Source organism: Ursus maritimus, unplaced genomic scaffold, assembly GCF_017311325.1.
Source record: "Ursus maritimus isolate PB19 unplaced genomic scaffold, ASM1731132v1 scaffold_33, whole genome shotgun sequence".
NCBI lineage: Eukaryota > Metazoa > Chordata > Mammalia > Carnivora > Ursidae > Ursus > Ursus maritimus.
The window spans coordinates 7,104,021-7,110,020 of record NW_024425897.1 but is presented as its reverse complement, the minus strand read 5'-3'; the positions used below and the strand labels follow the sequence as shown (position 1 = coordinate 7,110,020).

Sequence of the window (6,000 nt, the reverse complement as noted above, 5' to 3'; positions counted from 1 at the left end):
AATATCTGTATGCCTTGGTTTTCTTATCTGTGAGATGGGGGTGATAATAGACCTATCACACAGGCTATTTATAGTTTAAATATGTAAATATAGATGAAGTGTTTAGATAGATGCTTCGCACTTAGTGTGTGTGTTTGCTGTTATGGTTGTAACTATTACAGGAATTTATTTTAAATTTATTTAAAAAAAAACACAAAACTTTTCACAATGAAAAGTAAGCCTGCATCCCTTCCTTCCCCTTCCTTCAATGCATATGCATGTAATGCATAGATAGATCCATCTTATACTCATTTTACAGATAAAGAAACAGAGGCATAGCGCGGTTAAATATCTTGAGACCTACCAGGCTGGAGTTTTATTTTACTCATGTATGTCAGGGTTTCTCAACCTCAGCACAACTGACATTTTAGGTTGGGGGTGGGTGGGTGGGGAAGGGGCTGCTCTGTATTACTGTGCGATGTTTAACAGCATCTCAGGTCTCTAGCCACTAGACACCAGTAGGACACCCCGCACCCCAGCTGTGACAACCAAAAATGTCTTCAGATATTGTTAAATGTCCTTGGGGTGGGGCTGGGGGAGCAGGGCAAAATCGCCCCCTTCTTGAGAACCCCCGATGTCTATGAATCTGTATGATAACCCCTCCCTCTTTTTTCCTTGCGCTACACACACAGTAGCATAAATGCACTCTGCTCAGGGTCTAGTCTTCTTCTCTTACACCACTTCTCGGCAACCATTCCACTTCGCTGCTTCCAGACAGAAGAGAAGTTCTCTGAAACAGACCTGTCCCGACAGGAAGAGGGGTGAGCTGCCCGTCCTGTGGGTAAGGCAGCCCGCAGACCAGGACTTCCGGGGCGGGGTCAGCTCCCGGGCCGTCCCGCCCCTCCGCGCTGTCCGGAGGCGGCTCGCAGAGACAGGGAGCGGCTTTGGGCGGGGCCTCGGTCTGGCCCCGCCCCCGCTCGACGTCACGGCGCCGCGGCCCCGCCCCCACGCGCGGGCGCCTCCCCCTCCCCCGGCCGGGGCGGCTGGCCAGCCCGGAGTCGCTGGGCGCGCGGGGTCGCCTCGCAGCGCCTCTGCACGGTAGGTGGCCGTGGGGTGGCGCGTCGGGCCCGGGCCGCGGCCGCCGTCAGGGGGGCGTCTGCGGGTCGGCCTCGGGCTCCGGGGAGCCCTCAGCCCGGGCGGCTTTTTCCCGGGCCCGACGCGGCTGCTGGGGCTCCGGGGCTGGGAGCTGGGCGGGAGGCGGCGCGCGCGGCCGGTTAGAGGATCCGCAGGCGCCGGGCGCCCGAGCGCTGTCCGCAGGGTGCGGCAGAGCCCCGGCCCCCTGACCGCGCTTCTCGACTCGGACCCCGCGCTCGTGGGGCGCTCAGCGTCCGTGCGTGTGTTGGAAGGGGGGGGCGGCGGCGTGTCACCGCCGTCGGGGTCCCCGGCCCCTCCGCGGCGTGCGGGGACCCCCGGGCGGGCTCCGGGACGCGCGGGGGGCGCGTGGAAGTTAACTTGCAACGCCGTGCAGTTGCGAGGCGTGTCCAGAGTGGAGGCGTTGGGGGGCGGAAATCGCTGGCTGGGGAGGGGGCCGCTGAGAGCATGGGGTAGGGGGAGCCCTGGTGAACGTGAGGAGGAGGGGGCGAAATTCCGCCAGAAGACCCCACCGCCCGGCAACCTCCCCCTCTCAGTGTGAGCTGGACGGGAGGTGCTTGATAAAGCTGGGACTGGAAGTGGCAGCGAGGGAAGGGGCTTGGTCACCCAGGCCTGGTTGCCGGACTTGGCAGAGTCATTATCATTTGGGGCAGAGGTCAGGTCTGACTTTCCCACTCAAATGCCCAATCCTCTCGGGAGGAAGGGTGGGAACCATCCAATGGAGTGCAGTCGTTACAAGGCACTGTGCTTATCACTTGCCCACTTCCCCCTTTACAGGTGGGGAAACTGAGGCTCAAAAAGGTCATGTGCCCACAGCCCTAGTAGGTCACAGGTGGGATGTGGCAGAGCTGAAACCCACCCTCGGGCCTCCTGACTTCATGTGTCATATATGGTTGTTGGGGAGGGGAGCTGGCAAACTCCTACTCATCCTTCAGAAGCCTCAGGCAGTGCCCGGTCCTGGAAGCCTTCTCTGGCACTCTGCAGGCAGTGTTGGGTGCTTCCTGTTGTGAAACCCACAGAGGTGACTGACCCTTTCCCTCACTTATCAGCCTCCCATCCTGGGCCGTGGACATTTCTCCCTGTACCCCGTCTCCTATCCTTTCAGGCTTCTGGAGTTGGGCAAATCTCGGGGTGACTCACTCTGGTTTAGTAATGATGTACCCTGTGCGAGTCATTCCTCCTCATCCAGCCTCAGTTTCCATGACTGTGAAATTGGGTTTGTTGAGTCATTCATGGACCAATTTACCTGACTGAATCCCAATTGTACTATTATTTACTCACTGTATGTGTTTATATCACCTTATTTTTTAAAACCTCATGTAATCTCTTTATAGCAGCTTTTCTGAGAGAGAATTCTTATATCCTACGATTCACGCTTTTAAAGTATTCAGTTCAGTGGTTTTTTAGGATATTCACAGAGTTGTGCATCCAGCCCCACTACCTAATTCTAGAACATTTTCATCACCCAAAAAGAAACCCTGGACCCATCTGCAGTCACTTCTCAATCCCTCCTTCCCCAGCCCCTGGCAGCCGCGGATCTCCTCTCCGTCTGTATGGATTAACCTACGCTGAACATTTTCTGTAAATGAGTCACGCACAATGTGGCCTTTTGTGACTAGTGCCTTTCACTTAGAATGATTCTGAGGACCATCCTTGTGCTAGTATGTAGCTGTTCTTCGTAACTTTTTTAAAGTATTTCATTACTTTTTTTTTAACATTTTTTTTTTTTTTAGATTTATTTGTTTATTTATTTGAGAGAGAGCCTGAGTCGGGGGCTTGATCTCGGGACCCTGAGATCACGACCTGAGCTGAAACCAAGAGTCAGACGCGTAACTGAGTCTGAAATATCCAGGCCCCCCCTGGTATTTCATTACTTTTTTTAAAAATTTTTTATTTTAATTCCAGTATAGTTAACACACAGTATTATATCAGTTTCATTACTTGTACTTCATTACCTTGTAATGACTGACTAATATTCCATCGCATGGCTATACTCTACTTAGCCACTTTTCAGCTGGTGGACATTTGTGTCATTTCTACTTTTTGGCCATTGTGCATACTGCTGCTGTGAACATTCGTGTACAAGTCTGCATGTGCCCATATGTTTTCAGTTCTCCCCGGTATATCCCTGGGAGTGGAATTGCTGGATCGGATGGTAATTCTATGTTTAACCTTTTGAAGAAGTGCCAGGTTCCCAGAGGAGCTGCCCCGTTTTACAGTCTCACCAGCAGCAGATGAGGGTACCGATCATCTTAACTAAATACAGTGTCCGACGCAGTCATAATCTTTGAAATCACTGGCTTTGATGTGCTTGTTATAAATTACCTTCCGATATGCATTGAGTTAAATGCCTCATTAGCAGATTAAGGAGTGTCCTGCGGGCCACCAGGAGCATCGCTGGGTCCACCAGGAAACCAGAAAGCAAGCCCGTGGAGTGCTTCGCCGAGGTGTGTGTGTGCTTGTGTCGCTTCTGTAACCGGGACGTAGTTGCTGCGGGTGCTCTACCGGGCCCTGTGCTGGACGGGGGGCACCGAGGAGCTCACGGGCTCACAGTGCCCACCCCAGGACCTGGTGGTGCCTATTAGGAACCTGTGCATAGGGGAAGAGAAGAGTGGGAGCTGCCCAGACCTTCCTACCCCAGGCCGGGGACAGAGGCCAGTCTGGGGCTCTCAGCGGTCCTGCCTGGGGCCCCACCCTGGCCGCCCATGCTCATTCTGCAGGTGACCTCCCCTGGTGGCCATGTGGGGTGGGCCATCTGAGCGGCCGCAGGGAGCCACTGCTTGTTTGAACAGATGCCACCACCCCCCTCACCCCTGCCCCCAGACCTGAGACCCACAGTCCTCAGTTACTGAGGCCCTGTTGGTGCCCCTCCGGAGGACACGCAGATAACCCCTCCCTCCTCTTGGCATCGCCCCCGTGCCTGGGACCCCCACCTCTTCCCTCACGCTCTTTGCCTTCTATGAGGGTGAAGTTGCCTGGGGAGAGCCCAAGTCAGAACATGGCATTTTCACCGAAGAACCAAGTTTCTTGGAGGTCAGCAGTTCCTCCTCATGTTCTTACGCATGTCGTCTGCTCCTTCTGGAACCGAACCCAGCATCCCTCTCTGCGTTCTGGGTTCCCATCGAGCAGCCTCGTCCTACCTGAGCAACTGCTTTTTGGGAGGGCCGTTGAGACGGGCCTCTGGCACCTGTCGCCAGCCCCTCCTGCCTTTGTTCATTTGTGCACACTTTCCCTTCCTTGTCCTTTTAAAACCGAGCATTCCTGGATAGCCTGGGGAAATGGAAACAGGGTTCAGGAGACTAGGCCGGGGTCTCTGGGCCTCAGTGTATCCTGCTGGGGAATGGGTGTGGACTGAGACAGAACTTGGATGTGGCGCCCCCTTGGGATTGGTAAGGCTGTCAAAACGTGTTATCAATGTGACTTTGTGAATCGATTTGTAGTAGGAGAGATGGGACAGCAGTGGCTGGTGGTAGTGATTTGAAGGCCTGGGTATGGCCCACATGGCCCTGATCTGCCCTGTGGCACTGCAGAAACATGTCTGGGTGACAGCAGCCTCTGGCCTCCTGCCCGTGCCACCTGTTCCTGCCACCTGCAAGGCCCCTTCTCTCCGCTCTGCAGCCACGCGTTGACCCTGTCTGGGGCCACTCCGGAGAAGGCTCTGAGATGCCTGTGCCCTCCCATGGCCCTTCTCTGGTCTCTTCCACTCTGGGTTGTGGCATGAGGAGGATTCATGGGAATGATTCTTTGAGAACGGCCCATGAGGTGGGCCGAGCCCCAGCAGCAGCCCTGCCCACATGCCCTGGGGAGCCGCCAGGGCTGCCGCCCAGGGAGGAGCTTCGTGTTATCCTGCATGCTCAGATGGTAGGAGGCAAGCTCAGGGCAGCCAGCCTGTCTGCCAAGTGCATTCTTGCATCAACCAGACTTTTGACCGGGCTGCTGTGGCCAGAAAGCAGGCTGGTGGCCAGAAAGCGGGCCTGGTGGCAGCGTGCACGCTCGAGGGCTCGCGCCTGCATCGGATTCCGGTTGTTCCGCTCAGCGGTTGTGCGTTTGTGTTCGTTGGCTGCCTTCCCGCCACATGGGTTTTCTCGTCTGCAGAATAGTGGTGCAGATAGGACCTGCCTCCTGGATTGGACCAGAGGGCACGGGGTCCAGTGCTTACCTTGTTGCAAGGCAAAAATGGGACAGCTCAGGGTCAGACAGGCTGTTGGAATCTTGAGCGTGTCCCTTTGGGAGCCTCAGCTTCCCCATCTGTCCAAAGGCCGTAATTATAGCCGATACCAGCAGAGCTCACCGGGCGCGAGGCAGTGTTCTAGGCGCTCTATGACATGAACTCATTTGATCCTCCCAGTGGCCATAGGAATTGGACAAGCCGAGGCACGGAGAGGTGAAGTCATTTGCACAAGGGCATCCTGCTAGGAAGTGGGAGAGACAGGATTTGAATCCAGAGTCTACACTCTTAATTACCGTCTTACCCATTCTCGATACCCTATCTTTTTTTTTTTAAAAGATTTTATTTATTTATTCGACAGAGATAGAGACAGCCAGCGAGAGAGGGAACACAAGCAGGGGGAGTGGGAGAGGAAGAAGCAGGCTCATAGAGGAAGAGCCTGATGTGGGGCTCGATCCCACAACGCCAGGATCACGCCCTGAGCCGAAGGCAGACGCTTAACCGCTGTGCCACCCAGGCGCCCCCTCTCGATACCCTATCTTAATGCCCAGCACATAGAAAATACTCAGATACTCAGAAGTTGTTGGTTATTATTACTCTATTACATTGTTACATACTGTTATAAATTATTATGTATTATTAATGCACGTTTATCCCTTTCCCTGCCCGTTTGTCCACAGTCCATTCTGGATGACAGAACA

General features: G+C 54.6%; 1 protein-coding gene across 1 annotated transcript in view; it reads left to right on the top strand.

The window, feature by feature from the left end:
- The first annotated feature begins 991 nt into the window (after positions 1-991).
- The window catches only part of TPST2 (tyrosylprotein sulfotransferase 2), a 45,747-nt gene continuing 40,738 nt past the window's right edge, over positions 992-6,000 (top strand). Inside the window, exon 1 of the mRNA XM_040619657.1 lies at positions 992-1,077. The gene's annotated coding sequence lies outside the window, so the exon portion shown is untranslated. The remainder of the gene's footprint in view (positions 1,078-6,000) is intronic.